This window comes from Strigops habroptila, chromosome 2 (assembly GCF_004027225.2).
Source record: "Strigops habroptila isolate Jane chromosome 2, bStrHab1.2.pri, whole genome shotgun sequence".
Classification (NCBI taxonomy): domain Eukaryota; kingdom Metazoa; phylum Chordata; class Aves; order Psittaciformes; family Psittacidae; genus Strigops; species Strigops habroptila.
The window spans coordinates 68,469,049-68,485,537 of NC_044278.2; the positions used below are offsets into that span (position 1 = coordinate 68,469,049).

At 36.4% G+C, this 16,489-nt stretch overlaps 1 protein-coding gene across 4 annotated transcripts in view; it reads left to right on the forward strand.

Moving 5' to 3' along the window:
• FGF14 (fibroblast growth factor 14) overlaps window positions 1–16,489 on the forward strand; it is a 397,509-nt gene that overhangs the window by 281,991 nt on the left and 99,029 nt on the right. The window lies entirely within an intron of this gene.

The following is a 16,489-nucleotide window of genomic DNA, read 5'->3' on the forward strand; positions in this document are numbered from 1 at the left end:
GAGTTGTATGTCAGGCCTAAGGAGAGCTGAGATCCACAATAGTACTGTGGGTCCCAAAACCAAGCACTCTGCCTCTTGAAAGCTTCCCAGTCTCCAGTGCCTGGACAGGAGCTGTGAGCCTGGACCTTTGGGAGTCTTCCTTTGCACTGTGGTGGCAGGTCAGCTTCCCCGGTCTCTAGCTCTCAGCAGAGCTGAGGAGAAAACTGGATCCTTCTCTCACAGAGAAGTTGGATTTCTAAAGAAGTAGAAGTGTTTTATGGTGGAATAAGTAGATTTTGAAGTTTGAAATTCCCCAATATTTACCTGCAGTTTTCTAACTTCCACTTGTATTGATAAAAAAATTTCTGATTATCTTAATTATAGTTCTCATCACCAACATTTATCTTCTTTCAACATGACTAGAGTACAGACATTTCTGTGGAAGAAACCTGAAGCATTTACTAATATTTAGCTATTTCAGAGATTTTGAGAACTTCAACATTTTAGATTTTTGCAAGTATCCCAACACTATGTAAGGTAATCTTCATACTAATTTCTAGTTTACTCAGCTTTAAATGTCTTGGGAGTTTAAGAAAAGTCTTAGAGCTATTTACAGTGTACAAACACTTCCATTAAAATGCTTTGTGACTTTCCAAAGGAGGTAATTATTTATTCTGCACGATGCATAACCAGTAGTTAGCATCAATCGTCCAAAATATAATTTTAAAGCAGATTATTTTTTTTTTAATTGTTTGGAAAATGTTGGCAAAGGTTTCTTTCTTGGGTTTGTTTGTTTGGTTTGGTTTTTTTTCCCCTTTCCAGTTGCATTCATCACTAAATATTAAAGCACTGGAAAGAGATTTTACAAGCTGTCATTCTGCTGCATGGATAGAATGCTTCTAATAGGTGATGTCTATTTGCACTGACATCTGTTTATTTTATTAATAGTAGCAAGACTTTCCCCCTTGTCTTCACTTTCCCCACTTAAAAGTCCTCTATTAAAATCCTTAATTTGCCTCAACAGTGGGATTAATACTGTTTTACTCAAATAAATGCACTCAATTTAATGTAAAACTCAGGGTAATAATTGGTCTCTGACATGCTTGTAAATCGTTGTTTCTGTCTACTTGGTTGTTAATTGTGTCTTTTCCAGTTATATTAACTCCTTTTGTATAGCCTGGTAGGGGCATCTACATCCTGGACTAGCATGCAGAAAACCTCATGTTTATTGCTGCTCCGGACAAACCATCCCTCCTCTTTGTGCTTCTGTTTTGCTGTCTGTAAAGTGGGGCTGATGCTCATCTCCTGTGTTTAGAATCTGCCTGGAAATCTTCTGGGAGCAGGATCTTTTTATTGTGACTTTGCAGTATAAGGCCAGTGCTCATCCTCCTCCAGGAACATGCCTGGGGGCTGTTCTGGACCAACCACTCCAAAGTGGAGCCTGATCCACACTCCCCTCCTGACTGTGACCTCTGGGTTTTGCCCTCAGGGCCATTCTCACCTTCTTCATGCTGCTAGTATTCCAGAATAACCTATTCATTAGAGTCTACAGAATGTTGTAATCAACAGGACACATGCAAAATCTTGTAAATACCACAATTTTGTTAACCTAGATATAATCGAAGCAGCCTGCATTTACTTTGAACTTGAATAAACATTTCAATGAATAACTGTGTGGCCTTTAAAATATTTACATCAAAATATTCCAAACAAACTATGTTCTAAAAATAAAAAATGCAAAGTAGAAATACAGAGGCAACTTGTGATGCATTTTGGGCAGAAATTAGAAACTAACTTTGGCTTTCTTTGGATTAGGGCTGAACTTCTGATGGTTTCAGGAGGCAGCTAAGGAAATTCAGTAGAGGATACTTGTCCTCTCTGAGTGCATGACACTTTCCCAATGGGAGGACTGTAGATTCTGCTCTTTTGAGAATTTGAATCTGGTAGTAATACTCTGCTTCCTCGGTGTCTCTGTGTTTCCAAATAGGGCATATATTTATGACAAGGTCTTTTAGGTTTTGGGTCCTTTCGCATGCATCAGAACTATGCTGATAGGTGAAATGAGAAGGCACAGAACTGATCCTGTTAGCTCAGGTGGAAAAGATTTATGTTCCTCTGCTTTAGATGGAATATTTGGTATGACATGGCTATTTTAAATGGTACATTTCTTTGCAAGCTTGTTGATTCTAAAATGTAGAACTTGAAGAAAAAAAATTAAGAGTCTTCATAGACATATTAGTTTAACCATGTTGCTCTTTGTAGCAGAAAGGGGTGAACCTGGAAAAAATCTGAAGAAAGCCTTTATTTTCAGATAAGCACTTTACAATTTCTATTACTATTATTTTTCCAGTTTTGAAGCAAGTCTTTTTTTCAAGTTGTCAATCAATTTAATTTCAAAATTATAAAATTGCACTCATCTTTGAAATGAAGTATTTGTTCTTTGACTAAATTATTTAGTTTGTCAAGAAATGAAGGATTTAAATTCCGATTTACTAATTTTGTTTGGTTAGATGTGACCCAATGGTTTTTCATCTGCCATTGCTCACTTTGACCTATTGGAGAAGAATGGAAAACCTTTTAATCCATTTGTTTTGGGTTTGGTTTTTGGGGTTTTTTTTTATTTCAAGGTTACTTTTTCTTTTATTTTGGTAAAGTACAAAAAAAAAAGTTGCTAAAAACAAAGGCCAGCTGTCCTACTTCCAAACACTTGCTAGTGCTGTGGAGACATATCCATGTCCTTTTTCAGTTGCAAACTTTCTGGGTAACACCATGGTTTATTCACATTATCCAACTTCAGACTTCTGTCTTCAGTGTCGAGTGCCCTGAGTAGTTTATGACCTTTCAGAGCGTGAGTCAGGGCACTCATCTTAGAAACCTCAAGTCATATGGCGTAAATAGTTTCTAAGCCATGTGTGTCAGTCCTTCTCTGTAAGGTGAGTTGCCACTACTTCTCTAATTAGTGTTGGAACAAGGAAGCACCTGATAAAAAACCCCTCTGTTGCTTTCACAATATAGTGGCAAGGGCTTTATGGTTACCTTAAGTAGGGAATGGCCCTGCATTTTCAGGCCATGTACTGAAAGCAAAGTCAATGCTCAGCTGCTTTCCAGTATCTTGCACTTCCTCTCCTGTCTTGTTACGTTCTATAGAAACAGCTGAAGCAACACTTTGATTATAGAGCGGCAGATTTCTGGTTTGTCCACAAAATACACACTAAAAAAGATGGCAGGTGAGTTTTGTGGCAGCACACAGCTGACAGTGTGTCAGTCGGGGTGATGTGAGTTTTTACCCTCTTTTTCTTCCTCTTTCTTTTGTGGTAAACCCACATTTTGTACACAGCTAAAAATAATTTCTTAGAAAAATCAAGTCTCACCCACTTGATGGTGCTACTGACACAGATTTTAATGAAGAACCTAATAAAGCATAATCAAGGCCAGTACATGCCCCTCCTCTCTGTATGCAGAAAAGGGAGTTTGGCTTTGTGTGTCAAATCTGAGTAAGATTTATGTCAGATATTTCTGCTTTGTTTGACAGTAGAAATAGAGAACTACATCAGAGGCCTCTGAAACATAAACAAGGACTTCTGCTATAATGTGAGCTTGGTTGAAAAGGAATTAGATTAATTTAGGACAGCTTTCTGAATTAGTAATATCCTTTCAATTTGTTTTGTTTTATTTTGTTTTTTTGGATGCACTTAGGAGCTGGTAAAGCTTGAATTTATACTCTGGTAAATAGTAAAAGTGTTAGGTATTTCATGCTATGCTATGTTGGTTTTGAAGTGTATGGAAATACGCGCTGGAGATATGTTACGATACTAAACCGTGCAGCATTTCACCTGCAGCACGACATGTGAGGCACTAGCAACACCTCTGGTTACAGTAAAGAGGAGTAGCACTCAGTTTGCGCATCAGACAGCCCAAGTAAGAGTACATGAGGGTTAGAAAACAAAAACAGGACAGACAGCAGGTTTTTTACACTATGCCAAGTCAACCAATGTTTTGAAGTTAGTGTGCCAGCCCGCTGACTAGCCCGCAGCCAAGGGATGTCCACCCAGTCTATACCCACATTGTGGGCATGGGGCTGCACAGCTGGCCCTGACTTGCCAGCCTTGCCCCAGCCTTGAAAAGCTCAGGCCCCCAGGTTCTGAAGTTAAAGAAACCTGAAATATTCAGTCAAAGGCTCTTATTAGGACATTATAAGAGAGTAAAAATTTGCACCACTTGTTGCAGCTGCTCGGTAATATGGGCCAATAACAGTGCTGTCACTTCAGCATCACCAGGTGCAGGCAAAAGTTGCTGTGGAAATTTCCTGCTTTTCAATCTCTAATCTTTCAGCTTCAAATAACATTTAAATTGTCGTTATAATAAATGTGCAGCAAATGTAAGAGACTTAAAGAGAGTTTAATATTAATACTCAGAAAGTGTAATTTGTTCATTAGGAACATACCTGTTGGCTTTTCTGAATGCTGGCTTGCATGGTAGCACCTATCTTAGCTGAGGCTAAAAAGATAGTGCTACAAATAGTACAGATAGTTCAAACAAATGAATATAGAGAATTAAATTGCTCTTAATTTCTGTTTAAAACACGCTAGTTGTCACATGTGGTGTGAGAAAAGTCAGCAACTGATATTGAGGGTGCAAAGCAAAACAGTTTAAACCTCGTTGTGCCCATATGGCTGCATTTTTATAGTATAGGTGGCTCCTCTAATGCAATGTAAGAGCGAATGTGTGGCTGCCAAGGTCAGACTGTAAGTGTAGTCCAAACAGAATAGTCTGACAGGGGCTGGAGTTGATTCCTGGGGAGGAAAGGCATTAGCGTCTCTGGGGGTGGACCAGTCTGAAGACCATGTGATAGATGTTTTGCGTGGATAGGTAAGCTTTTAAGCTAGGTGTAGTTCATTTGGTGCATATTTGGCCTGTCCTTCAGAATAAGGGAAATCATACATAATGCTGCCTCTTTCTCCCCACTTCATCTTGAGTGGAGTTCAAGATCAATAGTTCAGGGGCAGATGTCCATACCTGGTCAGAGGAATGTCACTTGTTATGTCACTGGAAGACACCAATGGCAGGTCTGGAATTTGCCCCAGTTAGTTTCTTCATACATGTAATTAGGCATCTGTAATAAATTAAGAGATTATGCCAGACTTGACAAGGAATGATGCTAGTATAACTGGTTTTGGCCAAGCAGACAGTGAAGGGAGGAACAATCATCACAGAGGTGTTGTGGCTCAGGAGACTTGAGGAATATGTTTTGGTTTGGTTTTTTAGGTTTTGGGGGTTTTTTTGCCAGTTTTATATTACACATCTTGGGAGAAAGTACACATTTAGAACTGCCATGGATCTTCAGTATGACTCACTATTCTGCAAAATGCATGTAATGGCTGATGAAGTTGCTAGTGGCTTTGGCTCAAGGTGCTGAGAGACTTCCGTGTATATAATCAGAAATGATAGACTGTATTATTTCCTGGTAGTTATGAGGTGGAGACTGTATTTTCTGTTAAGTTCATAGTTAGCCTAAAGAGAATCTGAATGTTTCTATAAATTTGTGAAGGAAGTTATATATGACTGATGGCATATTTGTTTTATTTAAGTTTACAAAACTGTTTTGCTGTTAGAGTCAAGATGTGATTGGGCAGCAGGGAGGAGAGCTGTCTTACTTCCTCTTGACTGCTCAGCATAGCTGGAGATGAACAACTGCGAAATGATGCTGGACTGAAGAGTACAGCAGGTAGGGAGCGAAAGAGGATGTGAGAAACAGGCAAGGAGAGCCTGTTACCTGAACAGGTTAAAAAAAGTACAGGTGGTAGATGTATAACCAGTTCTTCATGGTGAGGGTGCTGGGCTGAAGGCAAAGCTGGATGAAAAAACAGATCATGAAGTCACTGCAAAAACACACTAGATAGGATGGGAGATTTCTTATAAAACTCTGTATTTCACTTTCAGTTTATATATTTTAAAGCTATTTGTTCTGGTTTGTTTTCTAATAAAATTTAGATACTGAAAGCGCTTTCACTGTTTTTGAGGTACTTTGGGACAGGCTTCCATCAAAGCGTGAACCAACTCTGAGCTCCCCCAAAACCTAGTAGACATTTGGATTTTGTGGGACATCATTATAAAATACTTTCATTTTTTTGTAGGTAAACAATAGGTTTAGTTCATGGTGCTAGTGAGAAGCTGGGGTAGTCTCTGCTGGCTGTGTCTCCACCAAACCGTCAAAAGACTCAGAACTGGAAGATTTACTCCTTATTAATGGAGAATTGAGTTGAGCCGAACTGTTTCTGCTCATTGTCTCATAGATGCTATGAGTATAGTTCTGCTTAGTTAAATTTCTGGACTGAATAACCTGTATGAGAGAGCCAGAGTAATCTAGGTGGGAAAAATGGTTTGGGTTTGTTTGGGTTTTCTTGTGTGTTGTTGTATGTTTGGTTGGTGTTTTACCTCCACGAGCATTAGGCGGCATAAAAGGAGTCTGCCACTTATGACTTATGGTCATTTTTTTCTTGCTAGAATCAGTCTCAAAGCAAGAGCAGTTCCACAGAAGCAAGGCTGTTTGTGCTGAGATCCCTCAAAAAGGTTTTGTTGAGTGACCGCCTCTCAGAGTTTTCTGTGATCTGTCCTGTATCATCAGTGTAAAAATTTACCAATTTCCATAAAGGCCAGCTCCTGGGGTCATGTAACTTCATAAGAGTTTGCTTTCCTTACATGTATTCCAAGTTTTCTTGGATAGCAGAGATGGGGAGACCAAAAAAGCATTGAAGTTGTCACCCAAGTTAATCTCAAGCTCAAAAAAAAACCCAAACAGGGAGCACCTCCAGTAAAGAGGCATGGCTCTGTCATACCGGTGATAGAAGAAATGAGTCTGTAATTCTGAATTAGAAATGGTACAGTCAGTGTTCTTCAAGTACGGTGATTATTTTCTTGTCTCACTGGATGAATATCAGGTTTCCAAGCTGCTTCTAAAGGTTTCTGAATTGTGTTTAATACCACAGATTATGAGGCCTTGCAGTCTGTAGGCTGAACAGGACTTTCTCACAGGGAGGATTTGGGGAAAATGTGATCTCAGAAAATTAAAAACAGCCATACATTGCTTCTCTTTCTGTCTCTCCATCTCACTGGATTCTTGCAAAAAAAACCCCCAAACACAAGTGCTTGTGTGTACAGTAGAATAAAGTGTAAGGAAACGTCTGCTATTTCTTCAGTGGATTCCTGGTTAAATACTATTCCAGAGTGACACTTAGTTACGCTGCAAAAATGAAAGAGCCACTGAAATATTTAGTATGGATTGCTATTTTCTGGTTCAAGTAGTTCTTAATAATCTGCTTCCTGTAACTCATGAATTTCTTGGGTATATCATTTGTTTAAAAAAAAAAAAGGGCAGTAGATCCTCAATTATACTATTTTTGTGATATTGCCTGGCTTTCGTTTCAGTTTTGCTGTTAGAGGTTTTGGAGATTAAACTAGAAATAGCAACCGTTTGTGAAAGACAATGGAGTGTTATGAAAAATGTTAAATAATTATTAATAATACTGTATGTGTAATAATATTAAAAAATATTATATAGAGCTTTCATATGAATTAATGTCAGTGCACTCATGCTTTCCTACACAAAGAAGTATTTTTCTAATTAAATAAGGTATTTTATTCATATTAATAGTGCAAACTTCAGTTTATCTGATGGAACTTCTGTAATCTTGCTTTATACAGAAAAAATAAAGATTGTTCCTAACTAATAACAAATATGGAAATATATTTATTTCCCTTTCACAATGGGATTATTCATTCCTCAATCATTTTTCCTTTCATCCTGGCCACATATCTTTGGAGTCCTATCTCCAGTAATATTACGTGTTCATGAAGAGGACTGAAATGTAATTTGTGTTTAACAGTTCTGGTTTTGCTGGGATTTTATGTCTGGGTAAACAAATCTGTTCAGACAGTGTTGGTGAATGACATGGCTTGACAATGAGGATTTATGTTAAAGCATAAGGATTAAAATGAATAATAACATATAAAACTACATAATGTTCAATGAAGGAAAATTTTTACTTTTCCATTTTTTTGAAGATTGGAAGTCAGTTCATTGATCCATATTTTTTATAGTAAATGCTTTCAGATATAAAGAAAACACAACCTCTGTGTTTTGTACATCATTGAAAACAATTATCAACATCCTTGGTACTTTATTTCCTATCAAGTGAATTTTTTTTTTTTTTTTTTTTTTTAAGTATCAAATGGGTTTATTTGGTTTTGGTCACAACTTAATGCTTTTATTATTTTATTAATCAGAAATTCACATTTCTGCACTAATTTGTTCGCACTGATTAAAAAGAACAAATCATGGTTTTGTTGGCTTTCTGGTTTATGTGATTAAGCCTGTATAAATCTCAGCTCAGTCTACTCAACCCAGCTAATGTGAAAATGACAATTCACGATTTTTCGTAATTTTGCAAAATGCAACTGTTTGTGGTAGTGGCAGTAAAAATTGAGACAGCTACATTAGAAGATATTTGGAATCTGCTGCACCTGAAACCAGGAAAGCCTTATATGTTGTTCAGCTATCAAAGAAAACTGAGTGTCTTTGCTCTGCAGTATAGCTGTGACATATCATACGAGAACAAGTCCTATAGGGAGCAGCTTAGGGAACTGGGGTTGTTGTTTAGTTTGGAGAAAAGAAGGCTCAGGGGAGACATTATTACTCTCTACAACTACCTGAAAGGAGGTTGTAGTGAGGTGGGTGTTGGTCTCTTCTCCCAGGTAATAAGCAATAGAATGAGAGGAAACAGCCTCAAGTTGCACAGGGGGACGTTTAGATTGGTTGCGAGGAAAAATTTCTTCCCCCAAAGGGTTGTCAAGCATTGGAACAGGCTGCTCAGGGAAGTGGTTGAGTCACCATCCCTGTAGGTATTTAAAAGATGTGTAGGCGTAACACTTAGGGATATGGTTAATGGTGGATTTAGTAGTATTAAGTTAATGGTTAGATTCAATGACCTTTAGGGTCTTTTCCAACCTAAATGGTTCTGTGGTTCTGTGATATTATATATTGCAATTTGTAGTTATCACTTCATAACTACGTAAAATCACCTTTGTCCCAGTTCATTGGCAGCGCAGTTCATCTTTTTGCCTCCACTTTTGATGATAGTCAATAGATGAAAATGTAAAATTTCTTGAAAGTAACGCAAATGGCTTCTTTCAACATTTTGTGCCATTGTCTAGAAGTAAAAGTAAATATAATATGTATTTCAGAAGAGATGTTGTTGCATATCTAAGCAGAGGGAATATACTACTTCACTTTGTTAGCTTTTATGCATTCTGGCAAGAATTAAATGAAGTTGATAACAAGTTAAGAACCCCTGCCACTCAGTATTATGGAAGCTTCCTCTGTGCAACAGTAGAAAATGAAGTGTGATTTAGTATTTAATACTTAGCATTGCAAATTATTCTGCTATCCTCTCTCCATTAAGCATTATGATGATAGTTTTGAATACTTTTAAAATAGATTGTTTAAGTGCTTTCCAAATTTAATTCTAAGTCAGTTTGTGAAAGAAATAGAAGCTGACTTCAAATATTTCTTTGCTTTATGATGCAGCATGCAAGGAGACAAATAGTCAAGATTATAAAAATAAACTGAATGTTTAAACATTTTATTTCTAAAAATATGAATTATCTAGAAAAGGCAGTATCGGATTCATTCCTTGGTAAGTCAGGTGTTATGTGAAATATATTCAGTTACATTCGGAAAAGTCATCTATGCCCATCCTATTGCGCTTTCGGCATTCAGGGGCATCTTCAGAGAAATCTCATTCTTAAAACCCATTTAGTTACTGATTTAAAGGGCAGTGCATTAGTCAAAATTTATATATAAGTTAAATGGTAATAGAATCTGTCACATTGTTGTGCCTTGGTGTTTTTTGAATGTGACTAAAATAAACTTTGGTCTTTTACAGGGCCTTTTTGTGGGAAGATAACAAAGTGGAGATTATTGTAAAAATGAGGACACAGAAATTAATTAACTCTGGGATCTATTCCTTAGTGGTTTTGTTTTAAAGCGAAATGTTAAGCAATATTTTATATGATGTTAATATTTTACTGACAGAATTCAGAAGCAAGAAAATACCGGGTAGAACTAAGATGTTCAGGTATAGGAAGCAGTCCTAAACAAAATACTAGAAAATTATTTTATCTAAGTCAAGAAGATTCAGTAAGACAGGATATTTTTTAAGCCTAGGTAAAATGAAAAGAGCAAATAAAAATTGTAATCACAAGACTGCTGTAATATGGAACTTTAGGCAATAGAATTTTTAGCATTTCAAAGTAAACTTTGAGAAAGCGAATATAGTTGCAAAGGTGATATCTTTGTGCCAGTGGAAGATGGTGCTTGTCAGATGACATTTAAATGCATTAAACTGTGACTAGTGCTATCTAAGTAAACCTGGAAGTAGAGGCTAGCTTCTTCTCAATATTCCTGTATATAACATCAGCTATTTTAGAAATTGAGAGATTAAAGATCACTGAGTTTTACTGTATTAGAAGGAACATGGCTCAACTGTGTCAGGCAATATTTAGGGAGAAATTTCCCAACAAACCCACGTGTGCAAGATCGGAACATCAGAGATGTGCAGTATGGTCCGGTAGGAAGAGAAAAGCAAATTATTGAATGAAGTTACTTAAATTAAACTACCATACCCGTGTAAAATTCTGGTTTTGGAACAATGTGTTTTCTTAACAATCCAAACCTCTTCCTTTTCCAACAAATACCCTCCAAAAATAATATGACTGGTAAAGACTGTTAGATATTATGCTGTAGACAAGTCTATTAAATCTAATATTCTTGTGAATCTGAACAGATAAAATTATCCCAGCTAGAAGCCAAGTTGCTGTAATTCTATTGTCGATCGAATTTGTTCAAGTAAAACCACATAACAAGAAGCAAATCTCATGTAGTTTGAAGTGTGTTGTAAGACCTAGAGACAACATCAGTGCACACAAATGGAAGGGAGCACAGTTTGCAGTTAACATAAAAACATTTGCAATACAAAGGCAAGGACGCCAGCACAAAGGGTATGATGCTGGGCTTTCAAGAAAAGCAACCATTTTACAGAACTCTGACCTGCTTTCATAGTTTACCAAGAAATTTCATAAATGCTGTGGAGGTGCAGATGACAATGACAGCACAGGAATGTAGGAGGACTCTCTGTCTCTCTTAAATGTGCTCTCAGAGTGAGGTTCTGCGGGAGACGAGCTTGTGATGTGAGGCATGAATGGACAAAAAGTAGAGTTAAAAATAAACACCAAAGTTAAGTGCCCTGTAATCATTGTGAGGACAGAAAAATAAGTGAGCACAGAGAAAGCCACCACATTTCAGAATAAGTACTATTATTACTTATGGGAACAGGAAATAATGGAAGCTATTGCTTTTCTAAGTTCACATAATATCCTTTTCCCTCCTGTCCTGAATAAACCAAAACTTTCTTCTAAAAATATTTTTCTTTCAAGTTTTTAATTAAATTTTAGCTTTCTGGTGTGTATTATGAGATATTGAAATTATTATTATTAAAATCGGAGAGCACTAGCATATGCATGTCCGTATTTTGTCACTTCTTATTAACAGTGAGAGAAAGTAACAAGCACATCATCAGAAACTTTGAAACATTGACACAGCAGGTGACAGGACAGTCAAAATAATAAAGAAGTTAGGAGTGTATAAAGCTTTTGAATGCAAGACCTGTATCATAAGAACAGCTGAAGAGTTAAATAATGAAGGAACATTATGTTTTTAGATGCCTATTTAGGGATTTATCACCTTTAAGTGAAGTACAAAATTCTGTATTTGAGTTCCCCATTGGCTACGTACTCGCTTTAGGAAGCTTGCTTTTGTGATTGTGTAACGTGTATCAGAGGATCCTGCACTTTTACATACCGGGATGACAATGCAAAACTTGCCAAAACAAGGCAAAAGGAGTGTAATGCAGTCATCTGTACTGAGTGTACCTCTTGGAGTACTGTTGCAATTAAACATAAACAGTATGCTTGAGAAGAAGATGATGTTTGGAAACTGCGAAAAGCATTACAGCAGGAACTGAAATACTTGAAATGAGAATCCAAAAAGGAAATGTAATTTTACATGGGATTTAGTCCCTCTTTCTGGAGCTGAATTGCCTAGTGGGAAATGTTTCTAAAATACTAAGTCGTACTGACACATGTTTAAAGTTTTGAGTATTATCCAGCTGTTAATCTGAAGCATCAACAGGTTTCTGTGCAGAAGTCAGTGAAAGGCTGAAGGCTGCCTCATGGTATGGTGGGCAGGCTCAAATCCCATGCGTGGCGGGTAGTTAATTATTTCAGAATGTAGAATGGCTTCAGCAAGAGAGACTGCAAGAATCCCAGTCCAACACTCCACAACACTATTGTCAGGGTAGTCTTGTGTGAGAAGTCAGGAAAAGTGGCCTTTTACATGTCCCAGGCCTTACAAACTAACTGGGAGATGGGTCTGGACTAGGTGGGACACTTTATGCTTTGTGTGGGTATTTTGCTTCCCAACTTCAGAAGAAATCTGGGGGTTGCAACTTCTTTGGGGTGTGATGCTTTTTAAATCTTAATACATATTATAAATCTTTTTGATATTTCAAATGAAGTTTAATAGACGAGGGAGAAAATTTCTAAAAAATGCTGATCATAACATCAGTGAGCAAGACATGACAGTCAAGTCATGGTGACTATTGTAAATCTTAAAGAAATAGATGCCTGATTTATTTTGGATGAGCACGAGGGGTTTTTTCAGTACTGAAATATCCAAAAGTGAAAACTGCAGGAGGGAAATGCAAGTAAAACGTGAAGGACCTGAGCTACCAGCTGTTATCATGAGTTTGGTGCTATGCTATTTGAGCAGAATGTACCTCTAAATACCAGCTTTCATTTGACTCGCTGAGAACTCATTTTGTGACAGACTGGTAATTGGCTGGATAGCGCAGTTTATTCTCCCTAAGAATGTGAGTTGATGTGAGACTAACCCACTATTAAGCATTTGCTTGCCAGCTCGAATAGGTTTTTATTTAGTACCTTTACTCATAAGAGGGAGTCAGTAAATAATAATAAGCAAAAAAAGCCCTTCTATGGTAAAAACTACAAATTAAAACTCCAGTGGATTCTAAGGGATTAATTTTTCATGGTGTTAAAATGCAATGGGAATACTCATCATTGTTCTTTCAGCACTGTACATTCATCTGTGTCTGAACACAAAGGTAAAATCCTTTACACTCATATGTAATGAGTTTGCCCTCTTGTATTTTAAACCTATAAAATTTCTAAAGAAATCTGTCATGGCAGTCTCTGAAGGTGGGGATGCTAATACCATTCTGTTTGTGAATAGAAAACATTCTGAATTCAAAACAGAAAGTGTCATAATTGTTCTAAAGCAAGAGCTGCACTCAGCCTGTCACAAGTTAATGCCAAAGCTGTTTTAATAGGCGCTATTTGAGGGAAAAGACATATTAATTAAACTCTGCCTTTGTTGAGGACAACCTACTGACAAAGTGTACATGCTAACTGCAATCATGCATCCTGCTGTCGCCACTGTCAAGGAAAAAAGCAATAAAAGCAGGCTGCAAGTTGCTGCTGTCATGCAGGTTGCTGTGGAAGGACAGCCTCGAGAAGGATTGCTTTGTTCATTCTGTACAAAGTCTTTGAAATTTTAGAGACAACCTCTAATAACTACAAGTCAGAATAATTCTTTCCATGGTGGGGCATTGCAGACTTGTCACACTGAATGTTCGACACCAGAAGTCAAGGTGCAAAATATCAATAAAAATCATTAGGAGATGTTGAGCTGTCCTTTGATTTTTATCCAATGGTGAAGTTTGCTGGTTTAGGATTTTTTTTTCCCCTGAAGTCAAGATGTTTAAAATTAAATAGAAATGGAATTTTCACATAATCATCTCGCTGTGGCAGCTAGGACTGTAAGAGAACTACTAGCAAAATATCTATAATAAAATAATGAACTGGGAAGTCTTTGATGAGGTTGTCTACTCTCATCCTGTTTGTTTGTGTTGTATTATTTTGCTGTATTCTCTTGCCATTCCCTTTCTCTTTCATGTGGGAAGAAAAAGATGTGCATGGGGTGTAAAGGGTAAGAGTAATTGCTGATCTGTCTACCTGTATCACTGCGATGGGAGTTAAAAAACATTAAGTACCAGTGCACCTGCAGACACCAGCCTTCTGCTGGTATTTCTGGGCTTTGCTGGTCACTCCAACTTTCTACAGACAGTAAACCAAAACAAAACAGAAAACTGTTGTCAAGTAGGGTTTGAGAAACTTGTTTGTAAAGTATCTGAAGCTGAGACTGTTCCTGCAATATAATGAGGAGTCAATAGGTAGATAAAACAATGTAGAAATACAGGGACCAGTGGATTGCTATTCTCTGCTTGCTAGCCCAGATGTCTCAAAAAAGAACCTGAAAGAGCAATTTATCTTTCTGCAAGGAGAAGAGATAAATTCCTTGCCTGACAGGATTGTCTGCTACATCTTGGAGATATTTATCTTGAGGCTGTATGGAGTAGTCTTTTTGAATATTGCTTACTATGACTTGCATTGAGATTAATGAGTCATTTCATACAACTCCATCACTAAATCTGGGCTGCTTTTTGGCTAAGATCGAAGAAATACCATGCCACATTGTCCACTTCCCCCAGTTTTTTGAGCAGTATTCAGCTAAAATATTTAGTTGTTATTTACTTTGAGTTGTAGATCCAAAGTGTTGTGATATACATTAACTAAATCTTATGATCAACAAGTGGTAAAAAATGCATGATTAAATTACTTGTCAGGAATAATAAATTCTAATCTTGCTAAGGACAGGTAGGAATTTAAGGTGGAAAAGATGTTCCTAGGAGGGTAGATAAAAAAGGTTCTAATAATCCATAGGAAAAAAAGTAAAAAGAAAGTTTCAGTTGCTACACTTAATGGGGGAAAAAAAAATAAAATTGTATTTGCCATTTATTAATCTACAGAGATGTACTTTATGCAATGAAAATACTAATTTGTATCACACTATTAGTAGTAAATTCCAGCTTTCAATGAAACATTCAAGTAAAAGAGCCATGTTTTGGGGACAGTTCTGTTCAGTTCTCTGAAAATGAAACCATTATAGCTGAATACAGGTGATATATAACACATGACTAGGATCCTCTGGTCTCATGCTATAATAATTATTTTGTTGTGTTTGGCCTTGAGTGAAGAATTAAATGTGGGATTCATACCATGTCTCATCACACAGCCTGAAATGCTAGCTGAAATGTATTGCTATCCACCATATCATTTTTATTCAGATATCATTTTAGTTAGCTGGTTAACTTTAAATAATACTTTTGGTGAAAACATAGACAAATGATTGTGCAGTTTGTTGTTAGAAAGTATATTTTATTTGTGAATTTAAAAAATTAATAGAATGAGTATAAAGAACAACTTCAAAAGTTACTTCTTAGTAAGAAGTTTCACATTTTTTCACTTGAAACAGTAGATGTATGTATCTGGTGATAGTGAGTTGACTGTACTTTGCCTAACCATAATGCTTCTTTGAGCTACAAGTGATGATAAAGACTCATGATTCTTTGGGTGTATAAACTTTTTCAGAAGGCTGATATTTTTCCTGTAAATACTTTGTAAAGCTCTAGTTTTAATAATATTTTAAAAATATTTTTCTTTAGTCTTTTTAAGGTGCCATTTTAATATGTGTAAAGCAAGTATGTTTAAAATTGTCAATTTGGAAGTGCACATTGAAAGCATGCATTGATAGGAAAAGTGCCTGTGTAAGAGAAAGTCACTTTTCATTTTTAAATTATGAAAATACTTTAGAGTAGCCATCTGAAGTTCTTTAAGACAGTATATTCAAAGAGAATACAGTTCATTCTGTTTATAAATTAAAAAAAATTATTTCTGGATTTTCTTATGCAAAGAGAAACTTTTGCTAATGTAAAAATCTATGGAAAATAGAAGTTGAAGTTAAAAGAAAAGAAAAAAAGTTAATGTACTTACATATTGACCATCAAATGTTTATATTATTTATTTCCATACCTTAAAAGTCTTGCAGTGTTAATATTTATAGTAACAGGCTTTATTATATTTACAGTTTAATCTTATATTTTTAATTTAGATGGGTTTATTGTTTAATATGACTTTAACTTGGATATTCATGAAAAACTTAACATTTTCATAATCATTACACAGAACTGAATCTCTATAGAAAAGTTCAGAGCATTCCACTCAGGGGCAGATTTTTTATTAGTGTTTATTTTCACCTCCTGTTAGGATAACATAAGTAACCCAGCATGACTGATTGTGCAAGCAATTATACACAAGTTTGAGGAGGATTTTGTATTCTGGCCATGGGGTTGCATAGAAATAATTTCTGTTTTCTTTGGAAGTTCACCTGTTCATTTTATTACATATCTGTCTCAAAGTCTTTAGGATTTTACGTCATTATTGCAAAGCTAAGCATGATACAACGTAGATGATTTTAATG